The sequence below is a fragment of the Chiroxiphia lanceolata genome, chromosome 3, assembly GCF_009829145.1.
Source record: "Chiroxiphia lanceolata isolate bChiLan1 chromosome 3, bChiLan1.pri, whole genome shotgun sequence".
In the NCBI taxonomy this organism is placed as follows: Eukaryota; Metazoa; Chordata; class Aves; order Passeriformes; family Pipridae; genus Chiroxiphia; species Chiroxiphia lanceolata.
Genome location: NC_045639.1, coordinates 115,802,553 through 115,818,170, shown reverse-complemented (window position 1 = coordinate 115,818,170; position 15,618 = coordinate 115,802,553). Strand labels below are relative to the sequence as shown.

The window sequence follows — 15,618 nt, the reverse complement described above, 5'->3', positions numbered from 1 at the left end:
AGCCCTTCCCGATTCCAAAGATCCAAGCCAAGGGTTGGATCGGCCCCGACACCGCGACAGCAACGCCCTCGGAAAACCCACAAAAGTGCTGCTGCACTGAAAACTTATTAAAATACCCCAAAAACCCCATATTTAGGCTGCTCATCTGCTGTCATTCCCACTCTCCTGCTGTCCACCAGAAATTCCACCTCTCCAGGCAGCGACTTCATGGAAGCAGAGCCCACTTTCCCTCTGCTTTTGCATCCCTGAAAACCCCAATCCCTGCCCGGGTTTCCTGCTGCTGCAGCAACACAAAAAGCCAGGAAACACCAACCAAAATTCCTTGGGTTAATGGAAAATTGGGATGTGGACACGCATCCCAGGGGATCCCACACCTCTCAGGAACACCTGGTCCCAACCTGCTGGTCCCAGCCCTTCCCGATTCCAAAGATCCAAACCAAGGGTTGGATTGGCCCCGACACCACGACAGCAACGCCCTCGGAAACCCCACTAAAGTGCTGCTGCACTGAAAACTTATTAAAATACCCCAAAAAATCCCTATTTAGGCTGCTCATCTGCTGTCATTCCCATCAGAAATTCCACCTCTCCAGGCTGGGAGTTCATGGAAGCAGAGCCCACTTTCCCTCTGCTTTTGCATCCCCAAAAACCCCAATCCCTGCCCGGGTTTCCTCCTGCTGCAGCAACACAAAAAGCCAGGAACCGCCAACCAAAATTCCTTGGGTTTATGGAAAATTGGGATGTGGCCTCGCATCCCAGGGGATCCCACACCTTTCAGGAGCACCTGGTCCCAACCTGCTGGTCCCAGCCCTTCCCGATTCCAAAGATCCAAGCCAAGGGTTGGATCGGTCCCGACACCACGACAGCAACGCCCTCGGAAAACCCACTAAAGTGCTACTCCACTGAAATCTTATTAAAATACCCCCAAAAATCCCTATTTAGGCTGCTCATCTGCTGTCATTCCCATCAGAAATTCCACCTCTCCAGGCTGGGAGTTCATGGAAGCAGAGCCCACTTTCCCTCTGCTTTTGCATCCCTGAAAACCCCAATCCCTGCCCGGGTTTCCTGCTGCTGCAGCAACACAAAAAGCCAGGAAACACCAACCAAAATTCCTTGGTTTTACGGAAAATTGGGATGTGGACACGCATCCCAGGGGATCCCACACCTGTCAGGAGCACCTGGTCACAACCTGCTGGTCCCAGCCCTTCCCGATTCCAAAGATCCAAGCCAAGGGTTGGATCGGCCCCGACACCACGACAGCAACGCCCTCGGAAACCCCACTAAAGTGCTGCTCCACTGAAATCTTATTAAAATACCCCAAAAAAACCATATTTAGGTTGCACATCTGCTGTCATTCCCACTCTCCTGCTGCCCACCAGGAATTCCACCTCTCCAGGCTGCGAGTTCGGGGAAGCAGAGCCCACTTTCCCTCTGCTTTTGCATCCCCGAAAACCCCAATCCCTGCCCGGGCTTCCTGCTGCTGCAGCAACACAAAAAGCCAGGAAACACCAACCAAAATTCCTTGGTTTTGGCAAAAATTGGGATGTGGACACGCATCCCAGGGGATCCCACACCTGTCAGGAACACCTGGGCACAACATTTACCTGCTGGTCCCAGCCCTTCCCGATTCCAAAGATCCAAACCAAGGGTTGGATCGGCCCCGACACCACGACAGCAACGCCCTCGGAAAACCCACAAAAGTGCTGCTGCACTGAAATCTTATTAAAATACCCCAAAAACCCCATATTTAGGCTGCTCATCTGCTGTCATTCCCACTCTCCTGCTGTCCACCAGAAATTCCACCTCTCCAGGCTGGGAGTTCATGGAAGCAGAGCCCACTTTCCCTCTGCTTTTGCATCCCCGAAAACCCCAATCCCTGTCCGGCCTTCCTGCTGCTGCAGCAACACAAAAAGCCAGGAACCGCCAACCAAAATTCCTTGGGTTTATGGAAAATTGGGATGTGGCCTCGCATCCCAGGGGATCCCACACCTGTCAGGAGCACCTGGTCACAACCTGCTGGTCCCAGCCCTTCCCGATTCCAAAGATCCAAGCCAAGGGTTGGATCGGCCCCGACACCACGACAGCAACGCCCTCGGAAACCCCACTAAAGTGCTGCTCCACTGAAAACTTATTAAAATACCCCCAAAAATCCCTATTTAGGCTGCTCATCTGCTGTCATTCCCATCAGAAATTCCACCTCTCCAGGCTGGGAGTTCATGGAAGCAGAGCCCACTTTCCCTCTGCTTTTGCATCCCTGAAAACCCCAATCCCTGCCCGGGTTTCCTGCTGCTGCAGCAACACAAAAAGCCAGGAAACACCAACCAAAATTCCTTGGTTTTACGGAAAATTGGGATGTGGACACGCATCCCAGGGGATCCCACACCTTTCAGGAGCACCTGGTCCCAACCTGCTGGTCCCAGCCCTTCCCGATTCCAAAGATCCAAGCCAAGGGTTGGATCGGCCCCGACACCACGACAGCAACGCCCTCGGAAACCCCACTAAAGTGCTGCTCCACTGAAATCTTATTAAAATACCCCAAAAAACCCCTATTTAGGCTGCACATCTGTAGTCATTCCCACTCTCCCGCTGCCCACCAGGAATTCCACCTCTCCAGGCTGCGAGTTGGGGGAAGCAGGCCCCACTTTCCCTCTGCTTTTGCAATCCAGGCCGCGCCTGAGGTTCCTGCTGCTGCAGCAGCCACACAGAAACCACCCACCAAAACTCCCTGTTTTTATCAAAAACTCCCGCGGCCGCGCATCCCAGGGAGTCCCACACCTCTCAGGAACTCCTGCTCCCAACATTTACCCGTCGGTCCCAGCCTTTCCCCGCTCCCAACCCTGCCTTTAAGTGCAGGATCCGACTTTTAAAACCCTTTTTTTTTTTTTCTTTCCCCCCCCCCGTGCCTCCGCTTTGATCCGGGGAAGATAAAGCCCCAGCGCTCCAAAGCGGCGCAGCCAACCAGGCCAAACCAGAAGAACCCGTCCTATAAAACAGTTCCCCTCGCTCCAAACACCCCGTTTTTCCAGGCTGTTCCTTCCAGAGCCGGGATATTTTTAGCCCGGAACGCTCCCACCTTCCCTTCTGGAGCCCCCCCCCCCGGGATTAACGAGCCCCGAGGTGCTGGTCCCCCCCCCCTCCCTCCTCAAAAATATGATTATATAATTAATTAAGCTTTAATAATCCTTCCAAGCTCCCGATATTCCTCACAGCCCACCCCAAACTAAGCCTTCAAAGCCTCCCGAATGTCCCCTCGAAGCGCCTCCCGACGTTCCCGAATTCCCGACGGTGCGCGCGTATTCCCGGGGCTCTTCCGACGTCGGGGAGAGGGCAGGGGGGGAACGACAGGGGATCCAGCTCCAATAAATCCAGGGTGGAAGTGTATGACTAATTGCAGGAATTAGTCATGCAGTCGTGAGCATGTGCCGGGGCATTATCGGGAGGGCACGGCTCCGGGAGGACACGCACGGCTCCCGGGATCGACGCCGCCGACGGAGAACCGGGAGAAGGAGGAGAACAACTCAAGGACCTCGGGGAGGGAGAGCCGGATCCCAGGTGGGCCTTGTTTGCCTTGGAAGCAGGAGTTGGAGGGGTGGTGGTGGTGGGGTTGGCCGTGCCATGTTCAGTTTGGCAGCGCCTCTCCCCAAGAGCCAAGATACCCATCTTGAGCAAATAAAGCCGGGATTTCACATTCCCGGGCCCTCGGGCCCGGCGCCAGGCGCGGGCGCTGCCAAAGTTCCCTCCCCGCTGATTATCCGCCACCCCAGCGCCCCCCGTTCGTCCCCTCGAGTGGCAACTTGAACTTTAATCGCTTCCACCGAGCAGGATCCCCGAGGAAATCCCTGGTTTTCCCCCTCCCCGGACGTCTCCCTCCAAAAAACCACCGCGGCGCTTTCGGACTTTCTCCCTCTGCCGACGCGTGGGGGGTTTTTTTTCCGACTGAAACGCGCGTTCCTCGACTTCCTCCCCGCGCGCAAAACGCTCCGGGACGCCTGGAACGCTCTCCCCACGAAACCCTTCAGGCTGGAAAAGACCTCTGGGATCACCCAACGTCCCCCACTCCGCCCCCGAGAACCACCACAGGGCGATTCCCGAAAAAAGTAAAAACCGAGCAGCTCTCGTGTGGTCGGTGTTTGTTTTGTTGGTTTTGTTTTTTTGTAACTCCCAGATAAATCCGTCGCCCCCCCCCCCTCGCCAGCTCGCCAGGTACGTTGTAGCCTTTCTAAATATGCACATCCATGCAAATTTCACACCCGTTTATCACATCCTGCCCACGCAAAACCAGCTTTTTTTGGTTTTTTTTTTTTTTTTTTGTTGGGGAGGGGGGTGTGATTTTTTTCACTCCGAACCGAAGCGACGCGAACGGCCACAAACCATCAAAGACGGGGTTGGGAAGCGCCGACCCCGCGCACGAGCCCCAAATTTCCAGTTTTCCCTCTCTCGCTTTGCTGCGTCACCCTTTCATTTTTATTATTATTATTATTATTATTATTATTATTATTAATGTATTTCTTAATTTATTTTCTGCCCCCCCCCCCCGCCGGGGCTCGATGGGAACGGCGGCAAAAAAAAAATCGGACGGCGACTCCGATTATCCCAGAGGAAGGTGCTTTTTCCCCACCTTGGCAAAACACAAAGGGAGGGGGGTGTGGGGAGGGGAGGGAAACAAAAATAATAAAAAAAAAAAAACTCCCAGGAAATCGTCACCCCAACGTGGCACCGACCCCAGTCGTGGGCACCGAAAGGTCAAAACGCACCTCGGGGAGGTAAAAAAAAAACCTGCCCGGGGAAGGAAGCGGCTCTTTTTTTTTTTCCGCCACCGAGATTTTTCCTGCCGCTTTAAATGGCATATTCCAGAGGTTACGGAACCCCCCGCGCCCGCCACGGGGAGCGGGGCAGGTGCCGGGACTGTTCCCGGGAGAGGGAGGATGGAAATTTAGGGCACAGGGCGGGTGGGAGAAGCGGGGAGGGGGGAGGATCCCGCAGAGCCCCCTCCCCCCGGAAAAAGCCGCCTCCCGACGCACACCTGGCGAATCCCAGCCCGAATCCCAGCCCGAATCCCAGCCCGAATCCCAGCCCGAATCCCAGCCCGACCGTGCCAAACTTGTCACCTCCGACAGCCCGGCCGGGGGTTGGGACGGGGAGGGGTTTGGGGGCGCGGCCGCGCATCACCGGGGGGGGGTGACACGCACATGGAATGTCACCCACACACCCCCACACACAAAGAGCTGTCACCCAAAACGCCACCCAAGGGAACAGCATCCCTGCCCCCCCCGGGGGGGAACCGGGGCCTCCCCTGCCCTCCCCTCTGCCGCGTTCCGGTTGGGAATGGGGAAGGGGATGGGGAAGGGTCCTCTCTGCCATCTGCCAGCTGGGAAGGGGATGGGGAAGGGGATGGGGATGGGGAAGGGGATGAGGAAGGGGATGGGGAAGGGGAAAGGGATGGGGAAGGGGATGGGAAAGAGGTCGAGGAAGGGGTCAGGGAAGGGGGCGAGGAAGGGGATGGGGAAGGGGATGAGGAAGGGGAAGGGGATGAGGAAGGGGATGAGGAAGGGGATGGGGAAGGGGAAAGGGATGGGGAAGGGGATGGGAAAGAGGTTGAGGAAGGGGTCAGGGAAGGGGGTGAGGAAGGGGATGGGGAAGGGGATGAGGAAGGGGAAGGGGATGAGGAAGGGGAAGGGGATGAGGAAGGGGATGGGGAAGGGGATGAGGAAAGGAATGGGGAAGGTGAAAGGGATGAGGAAGGGGAAGGGGATGGGAAAGAGGTCAAGGAAGGGGTCAGGGAAGGGGTTGAGGAAGGGGATGGGGAAGGGGATGGGGAAGGGAATGGGGAAGGGAATGGGGAAGGGGATGGGGAAGGGGATGGGGAAGGGGATGAGGAAGGGATCGAGGAAGGGGTCGAGGAAGGGGTCGAGGAAGGGGAAGGGGATGGGGAAGGGGAAGGGGAAGGGGATGGGGAAGGGGATGGGAAAAGGGAAGGGGAAAGGGGAAAGGGGAAGGGGATGGGGAAGGGGATGGGAAAGAGGTCGAGGAAGGGGTCGAGGAAGGGGATGGGGAAGGGGAAGGGGATGGGAAAGGGGAAGGGGATGGGGAAGGGGATGGGAAAGAGGTCGAGGAAGGGGTCAGGGAAGGGGTCAAGAAAGGGGATGGGGAAGGGGATGGGAAAGGGGAAGGGGATGGGAAAGGGATGGGAAAGGGGAAGGGGATGGGAAAGAGGTCAAGGAAGGGGTCAGGGAAGGGGTTGAGGAAGGGGATGGGGAAGGGGATGGGGAAGGGGTCAGGGAAGGGGATGGGGAAGGGGTCGAGGAAGGGATCGAGGAAGGGGTCAGGTAAGGGGTCGAGGAAGGGGTCAGGGAAGGGGATGGGGAAGGGGTCGAGGAAGGGGATGGGGAAGGGGATGGGGAAGGGGTCGAGGAAGGGGTCAGGGAAGGGGATGGCGATGAGTCCCCTCTGCCATCTTCCAGCTGGGAAGAGGATGGGAAACGGGGTGGGGAAGGGGCTGGGGAAGGGATCGAGGAAGGGGTCGGGGAAGGAGTCGAGGAAGGGGATGGGGAAGGGAACGGGGAAGGGGTCAGGGACGGATCCCCTCTGCCCTCTTCCAGCTGGGAAGGGGATGGGAAAGGGGATGGGAAAGGGGTTGAGGAAGGGGTCAGGGAAGGGGTCAAGGAAGGGGTCGAAGAAGGGGTCAGGGAAGGGGTCAGGGAAGGGGTCAGGGAAGGGGTCAGGGAAGGGGATGGGGACGAGTCCCCTCTGTCATCTTCCAGCTGGGAAGGGGATGGGAAACGGGGTGGGGAAGGGGATGGGGAAGGGGTCGAGGAAGGGGATGGGGAAGGGGTCGAGGAAGGGGATGGGGACGAGTCCCCTTTGCCCTCTTCCAGCTGGGAAGGGCCTGGGGAAGGGGAAAGAGGCTGGGGAAGGGGCTGGGGAAGGGGTCGAGGAAGGGGATGGGGAAGGGGACAGGGAAGGGGTCAGGGAAAGGGTCGAGGAAGGGATCAGGGAAGGGATCAAGGAAGGGGATGGGGAAGGGGTCAGGGCCGAGTCCCCTCTGCCATCTTCCAGCTGGGAAGGGGCTGGGGAAGGGGTCGAGGAAGGGGTCAGGGAAGGTATCGAGGAAGGGGATGGGGAAGGGGACAGGGAAGGGGTCAGGGACAGGGATGGGAAAGGGGTCGAGGAATAGGTCAGAGAAAGGGTTGAGGAAGGGATCAGGGAAGGGATCGAGGAAGGAGATGGGGAAGGGGACAGGGAAGGGTCGAGGAAGGAGACGGGGAAGGGGCTGGGGAAGGGGTCAGGGATGAGTCCCGTCTGCCCTCTTCCAGTTGGGAAGGGGCTGGGGAAGGGAAAAGAGGCTGGGGAAGGGGACGGGTCCCCTCTGCCGTTTTCCAACCGGGAAGGGAATGGGGACAGCAAAGGGAAAAAAGAATAGGGACGAGGATGGGAAGGGAAGGGGAAGGGGACACGGAAGGGATGAGAAGTGGGACGGGTCCCCTCTGCCATCTTCCAGCCGGGAAGAGGAAGGGGATGAGGATGGGAACGGGGGGCAGGGAAGGGGGGAGGGGGGCGAGAAGGTGAGCAGCAAAACTGCTTCTCCCACTTTTCCAATCAACTTTAAATTAATACCCATAACACCGGGGCGTGTTGGGGGGGGAAGGGGGGGGGGGGCGAGGCAACCGAGGCCAAGGCAGCGCTGGGGAGGCAGGAGGGTCCCCCGCGTTTGTTGGGGGGGGAGGTGGTGCGTGTGTTGGGGGGGCAGAAGGCGGCGGAGGAGGAGGAGGAGGAGAAGAAGGAGAAGAAGGAGGAGAAGGAGGAGGAGGAGGAGGAGGAGGAGGAGGGCGGGCAGGGGAGAGAGGGAGGGGAGGGAGGGAAACGAGCGAGCGAAGGGGGGGGGGGGGAGGCGGCGGCCGCCATGGCAGCCCCGGGGCGGGGGGCCGGGCCGTGACAGCCGCCGGGGGGGCCGAGGGGCCGCGGCGGGGCCGCCCCCCCGCGCCCCGCACTCACCTGCCGCTGACACCGCCACGGCCGCCGCCTCCGCCTCCGCCGCCGCCGGCGCCCAGGCCGCCGGAGCTCCGCGGGCAACGCGACAGCGACTCCCCCGGCCGGGCGGCGGCCCCGGGGGCTGCGGGGCTGGCGCTGGAGGGCAGCCCCCGGACCGCGCTGCCGGGCGGGCGATGCGGGGAGCCCCGGCTGCCGCTGCGGGGGCTCCCCCGGGCGCCCCGGGGCCCCTTGCCTGGGCGGCGCGGCGCGGGCTGCGGGGCTCCGGCGCTCGCTCGCTCTGGCCGCGATCCTCCCTCCCGGCGGGACGGGGCGGAGCTGGGCATGGAGGACGAGGGGGGCGGTGTCGGCGGAGCCCCGGCGCGGTCCCTCCTCCTCCTCCTCGCTCTCCTCCCTCCTTCCCTTCCCTGCCCGCCCTCCCTCAGCGCTGCCGGCCGCCATCTTCCCCCGCCCGACCCTCGCCGCGGCCCCGGGGCGGCCCCGCCGGGACGGGCAAGGGGAAGGGAAGGGGAAGGGGGAGGCGGCGCCATGTTGGCGCCTCAGGGGGGTCGGGCTGAGGGGCCCCGGTGGCGCCGAGCACGGGGGTCCCTGAGCGGGACCCCGCTGGTGCCACGGCCGTGCCCTCAGCCCCGGGACCTCGCTGGTGCCACGGCCGTGCCCTCAACCCTGCTGGTGCTGTGGCCGTGCCCTCAGCCCTGGTGATACCATGGCCGTGCCCTCAGTCCCGGGACCCTGCTGGTGCCATGGCCATGCCCTCAGCCCTGGTGGTGCTGTGGCTGTGCCCTAAGACCTGCTGATGCCACGGCAGTGCCCTCAACCCTGGGACCCTGCTGGTGCCATGGCCGTGCCCTCAGCCCCGCTGGTGCCATGGCTGTGCCTTCAGCCCCGCTGGTGCCATGGCCGTGCCTTCAGCCCCGCTGGTGCCATGGCTGTGCCCTCAGCCCCGCTGGTGCCATGGCCGTGCCCTCAGCCCCACTGGTGCCATGGCTGTTCCCTCAGCCCCAGGACTTCGCTGGTGCCATGGCCATGCCCTCAGCCCTGCTGGTGCCATGGCTGTGCCCTCAGCCCCGCTGGTGCCATGGCTGTACCTTCATCCCCACTGGGGCCATGGCTGTTCCCTCAGCCCCAGGACTTCGCTGGTGCCATGGCCATGCCCTCAGCCCCGCTGGTGCCACGGCCGTGCCCTGAGCCCCAGGACCCCACTGGTACCACGGCCGTGCCCTGAGCCCTGGTGGTGCCATGGCTGTGCCTTCATCCTTGCTGGTGCCGTCGTTGTGCCCTCAGCCCCAGGACCCCGCTGGTGCCATGACCGTGCCCTCAGCCCCGCTGGTGCAACCCCTGTGCCCTCAGCCCTGGACCCCGCTGGTGCCACGGCCATGCCCTCAGCCCTGCTGGTGCCACAGCCGTGCCCTGAGCCCTGCTGGTGCCATGGTCGTGCCCTCAGCCCCGCTGGTGCCATGGCTGTTCCCTCAGCCCCAGGACTTCGCTGGTGCCATGGCCATGCCCTCAGCCCTGCTGGTGCCATGGCTGTACCTTCATCCCCACTGGGGCCATGGCTGTTCCCTCAGCCCCAGGACTTCGCTGGTGCCATGGCCATGCCCTCAGCCCTGCTGGTGCCATGGCTGTGCCCTCAGCCCTGCTGGTGCCATGGCTGTACCTTCATCCCCACTGGGGCCATGGCTGTTCCCTCAGCCCCAGGACTTCGCTGGTGCCATGGCCATGCCCTCAGCCCTGCTGGTGCCATGGCTGTACCTTCATCCCCACTGGGGCCATGGCTGTTCCCTCAGCCCCAGGACTTCGCTGGTGCCATGGCCGTGCCCTCAGCCCCGCTGGTGCTACGGCCGTGCCCTCAGCCCCAGGACCCCACTGGTACCACGGCCGTGCCCTGAGCCCTGGTGGTGCCATGGCTGTGCCTTCATCCCTGCTGGTGCCGTCGTTGTGCCCTCAGCCCCAGGACCCCACTGGTGCCACGGCAGCGCCCTCAGCCCCGGGACCCCGTTGGTGCTCTGGCCGTGCCCTCAGCCCTGCTGGTGCCATGACCGTGCCCTCAGCCCCGCTGGTGCCATGGCTGTGCCCTCAGCCGCCTCACACACGGCCCCTTGTCCAGGGCACAGCGGAACTCCCCACCTGTCGCCTCACACCCAGGGACAAGTTGGACCATGGAATCCTGGAGTGGTTTGGCTGGGAAGGGACCTTGAAGATTATCCGGTTCCATGGGCAGGGACACCTCCCGCTATCCCAGGTTGACTCCAACCCGGCCTGGGACACTCCCAGGGATCCAGGGGCAGCCACAGCTTCTCTGGGAATTCCAGCCCAGACCCTCAACACTCTCCCAGCCAGGAATCCCTTCCCAATCTCTCATCCAAATCTCCCCTTTCCCACTGGGATCCATTCCCTGTGTCCTGTCCCTCCAGCCCTTGTCCCCAGTCCCTCTCCAGCTCTCCTGGAGCCCCTTCAGGCTCTGGAATGTTCTCCAAGCTCGCCCGGGATCCTTCCCTTTTCCATCTGGCCATTCCCAGCTCTCCCAGCCTGGAGCCAGAGCTGCCATTGGATCCATCCCCAGCCCAACTCCTCCCTGGGAAGGAGTTCCGGGAACAAGGGGGTTCCCTGGAAGTCTCGGCACTCAGGGCAGGGTCTCCCTTCCCCTTTCCTGCCTTTTCCATCCCCAGATTCTATAAAAATCCCTCTGAGTGGATTCTGAGTGTCCTTTATCCTGGAATCCCAGAATGGTTTGGGTGTGGGAAGGGCCCTTAAATCCCATCCCATTCCATGTTCAGGGGCACCTCCCTCTATCCCGGGTTGCTCCAAGGGAATCCAACCCGGCCTTGGACACTCCTGGGGATCCAGGGGCAGCCACAGCTTCTCTGGGAATCCCATCCCAGCCCCTCCCCACCCTCCCGGCCAGGAATCCCTTCCCGATCTCCCGTCTAAATCGTTCCATCCATCCAGTCGAAGCAGGCTGAGCTGACAAAGCCGTTCCCCGCAGTCCCCGAGGCACCATTTGGTCTCCTCGCTGTCGTTTTCTCGCCGTTTCCACCCCAATCTGCCGCACGTGGAACAGTCTCGGGGGCTCTGACAACTCGTTTTCTCACATCCCGCCTGGCTCCGGTTCCATTATTCCTCCTCCCCGCGGAGCTGTGAAATCCCCGAACGCCCCGTGAGCGTCAGGAGGCGAAACAACTCGCAGAATAGTTAAACCGGAGCTTTCAGGTGGTTTGTTTTTCCTCCTCGTTATTCCCGGGGTGTGTGTGGGGGGGGGAGATCGAGGAGAGTCTGCGCTGCAGCAAAACGAGTCGGGCTTAAAACGTGCCCGGTCGGAACAACGCTGGGAATCCACCCCAAATCGTCACTTTGGCTGGGTTTTTGTCTTCCCCACACACCTGTGCATTTGGGGGGGCGTCCACAGAGATACCTCGGAGGTTCCCTTCATCCCAGAAACATCCCATGGAAGCAGGATTTTGTAAGGCAACCCCATCCCTGGGTGCGTTCAAGGCCGGGTTGGACGGGGCTTGGAGCCACCCGGGATGGTGGAAGGTGTCAGGGTTGGAATGGGATGATCCTGAAGGTCCCTTCCCACCCAAACCATTCCAGGATTCTTGGGTTCACTTCTAGAAGTGACTCCTTATCTCTGGAACTTCTGCAAAGGGAATGGGCAGGAAAAAGCTGGATTAACCCTTCAGGCCAGGTTGGATGGGGCTTGGAGCCACCCGGGATAGCAGAAGGTGTCAGGGTTGGAATGGGATGATCCTTAAGGTCCCTTCCCACCCAAACCATTCCAGGATTCTTGGGTTCACTTCTAGAAGTGACTCCTTAACTCTGGAACATCTGCAAAGGGAATGGGCAGGATAAAGCCTGGGCAGGATAAAACCCCTCAGCAGGACAAGGACCCGGAATTGTGGATTAACCTCAAGTGCTGGGTAGTTGTTTTGTGCCATTTTGGGATCAATAAGACTTTTCCTGGACTATTTGATATTCATCCCAACCTGATTCACTGTAGGTGAAGTTTATATTTGGGATGGTTTTGGACTCCCCGTGCCTGGAATTGTTCCAGGCCGGGATGGACGGGGCTTGGAGCCACCCGGGATGGTGGAAGGTGTCAGAGTTGGAATGGGATGATCCTGAAGGTCCCTTCCCACCCAAACCATTCCAGGATTCTTGGGTTCACTTCTAGAAGTGACTCCTTATCTCTGGAACATCTGCAAAGGGAATGGGCAGGAAAAAGCTGGATTAATCCTTCAGGCCAGGTTGGATGGGGCTTGGAGCCACCCGGGGTGGTGGAAGGTGCCAGGGTTGGAATGGGATGATCCTTAAGGTCCCTTCCCACCCAAACCATTCCAGGATTCTTGGGTTCAGTTCTAGAAGTGACTCCTTATCTCTGGAACATCTGCAAAGGGAATGGGCAGGATAAAGCCTGGGCAGGATAAAACCCTTCAGCAGGACAAGGACCTGGAATTGTGGATTAACCTCAAATGCTGGGTAGTTGTTTTGTGCCATTTTGGGATCAATAAGACTTTTCCCGGACTATTTGATATTCATCCCAACCTGGTTCACTGTAGGTGAAGTTTATATTTGGGATGGTTTTGGACTCCCCGTGCCTGGAATTGTTCCAGGCCGGGTTGGACGGGGCTTGGAGCCACCCGGGATAGCAGAAGGTGTCAGGGTTGGAATGGGATGATCCTGAAGGTGCCTTCCCACCCAAACCATTCCAGGATTCTTGGGTTCACTTCTAGAAGTGACTCCTTATCTCTGGAACATCTGCAAAGGGAATGGGCAGGAAAAAGCTGGATTAATCCTTCAGGCCAGGTTGGATGGGGCTTGGAGCAACCCGGGGTGGTGGAAGGTGCCAGGGTTGGAATGGGATGATCCTTAAGGTCCCTTCCCACCCAAACCATTCCAGGACTCTTGGGTTCACTTCTAGAAGTGACTCCTTATCTCTGGAACATCTGCAAAAGGAATGGGCAGGATAAAGCCTGGGCAGGATAAAACCCTTCAGCAGGACAAGGACCTGGAATTGTGGATTAACCTCAAATGCTGGGTAGTTGTTTTGTGCCATTTTGGGATCAATAAGACTTTTCCTGGACTATTTGATATTCATTCCAGCCTGGTTCACTGTAGGTGAAGTTTATATTTGGGATGGTTTTGGACTCCCCGTGCCTGGAATTGTTCCAGGCCGGGATGGACGGGGCTTGGAGCCACCCGGGATGGTGGAAGGTGTCAGAGTTGGAATGGGATGATCCTGAAGGTGCCTTCCCACCCAAACCATTCCAGGATTCTTGGGTTCACTTCTAGAAGTGACTCCTTATCTCTGGAACATCTGCAAAGGGAATGGGCAGGAAAAAGCTGGATTAATCCTTCAGGCCAGGTTGGATGGGGCTTGGAGCAACCTGGGCTGGTGGAAGGTGCCAGGGTTGGAATGGGATGATCCTGAAGGTCCCTTCCCACCCAAACCATTCCAGGATTCTTGGGTTCACTTCTAGAAGTGACTCCTTATCTCTGGAACATCTGCAAAGGGAATGGGCAGGATAAAGCCTGGGCAGGATAAAACCCCTCAGCAGGAAAAGGACCTGGAATTGTGGATTAACCTCAAATGCTGGGTAGTTGTTTTGTGCCATTTTGGGATCAATAAGACTTTTCCTGGACTATTTGATATTCATCCCAACCTGGTTCACTGTAGGTGAAGTTTATATTTGGGATGGTTTTGGACTCCCCGTGCCTGGAATTGTTCCAGGCCGGGATGGACGGGGCTTGGAGCCACCCGGGATGGTGGAAGGTGTCAGAGTTGGAATGGGATGATCCTGAAGGTCCCTTCCCACCCAAACCATTCCAGGATTCTTGGGTTCACTTCTAGAAGTGACTCCTTATCTCTGGAACATCTGCAAAGGGAATGGGCAGGAAAAAGCTGGATTAATCCTTCAGGCCGGGTTGGATGGGGCTTGGAGCAACCCGGGGTGGTGGAAGGTGTAAGGGTTGGAATGGGATGATCCTTAAGGTCCCTTCCCACGCAAACCATTCCAGGATTCTTGGGTTCACTTCTAGAAGTGACTCCTTAACTCTGGAACATCTGCAAAGGGAATGGGCAGGATAAAGCCTGGGCAGGATAAAACCCCTCAGCAGGAAAAGGACCTGGAATTGTGGATTAACCTCAAATGCTGGGTAGTTGTTTTGTGCCATTTTGGGATCAATAAGACTTTTCCTGGACTATTTGATATTCATCCCAGCCTGGTTCACTGTAGGTGAAGTTTATATTTGGGATGGTTTTGGACTCCCCGTGCCTGGAATTGTTCCAGGCCGGGTTGGACGGGGCTTGGAACCACCTGGGATGGTGGAAGGTGTCAGGGTTGGAATGGGATGATCCTGAAGGTCCCTTCCCACCCAAACCATTCCAGGATTCTTGGGTTCACTTCTAGAAGTGACTCCTTATCTCTGGAACATCTGCAAAGGGAATGGGCAGGAAAAAGCTGGATTAATCCTTCAGGCCAGGTTGGATGGGGCTTGGAGCAACCTGGGCCGGTGGAAGGTGCCAGGGTTGGAATGGGATGATCCTTAAGGTCCCTTCCCACCCAAACCATTCCAGGATTTTTGGGTTCACTTCTAGAAGTGACTCCTTAACTCTGGAACATCTGCAAAGGGAATGGGCAGGATAAAGCCTGGGCAGGATAAAACCCCTCAGCAGGACAAGGACCCGGAATTGTGGATTAACCTCAAATACTGGCTAGTTGTTTTGTGCCATTTTGGGATCAATAAGACTTTTCCCGGACTATTTGATATTCATTCCAGCCTGGTTCACTGTAGGTGAAGTTTATATTTGGGATGGTTTTGGACTCCCCGTGCCTGGAATTGTTCCAGGCCGGGTTGGATGGGGCTTGGAGCCACCCGGGATAGCAGAAGGTGTCAGGGTTGGAATGGGATGATCCTTAAGGTCCCTTCCCACCCAAACCACTCCAGGATTCTTGGGTTCACTTCTAGAAGTGACTCCTTATCTCTGGAACATCTGCAAAGGGAATGGGCAGGAAAAAGCTGGATTGATCCTTCAGGCCAGGTTGGATGGGGCTTGGAGCAACCCGGGGTGGTGGAAGGTGTCAGGGTTGGAATGGGATGATCCTGAAGGTCCCTTCCCACCCAAACCATTCCAGGATTCTTGGGTTCACTTCTAGAAGTGACTCCTTAACTCTGGAACATCTACAAAGGGAATGGGCAGGAAAAAGCTGGATTGATCCTTCAGGCCAGGTTGGATGGGGCTTGGAGCAACCCGGGATGGCGGAAGGTGTCAGGGTTGGAATGGGATGATCCTTAAGGTCCCTTCCCACCCAAACCATTCCAGGATTCTTGGGTTCACTTCTAGAAATGACTCCTTAACTCTGGAACGTCTGCAAAGGGAATGGGCAGGATAAAGCCTGGGCAGGATAAAACCCCTCAGCAGGAAAAGGACCTGGAATTGCGGATTAACCTCAAATACTGGGTAGTTGTTTTGTGCCATTTTGGGATCAATAAGACTTTTCCTGGACTATTTGATATTCATTCCAGCCTGGTTCACTGTAGGTGAAGTTTATATTTGGGATGGTTTTGGACTCCCCGTGCCTGGAATTGTTCCAGGCCGGGTTGGACGGGGCTTGGAGCCACCCGGGATGGTGGAAG

The 15,618-nt window shown here is 58.4% G+C and overlaps 1 protein-coding gene across 1 annotated transcript in view; it reads right to left on the bottom strand.

Moving 5' to 3' along the window:
- Positions 1 to 8,029, bottom strand: part of NCOA1 (nuclear receptor coactivator 1) — a 107,143-nt gene extending 99,114 nt beyond the window's left edge. The window contains exon 1 of the mRNA XM_032683125.1: positions 7,990 to 8,029. The gene's annotated coding sequence lies outside the window, so the exon portion shown is untranslated. The remainder of the gene's footprint in view (positions 1 to 7,989) is intronic.
- Between the last annotated feature and the right edge of the window lie 7,589 nt (positions 8,030 to 15,618).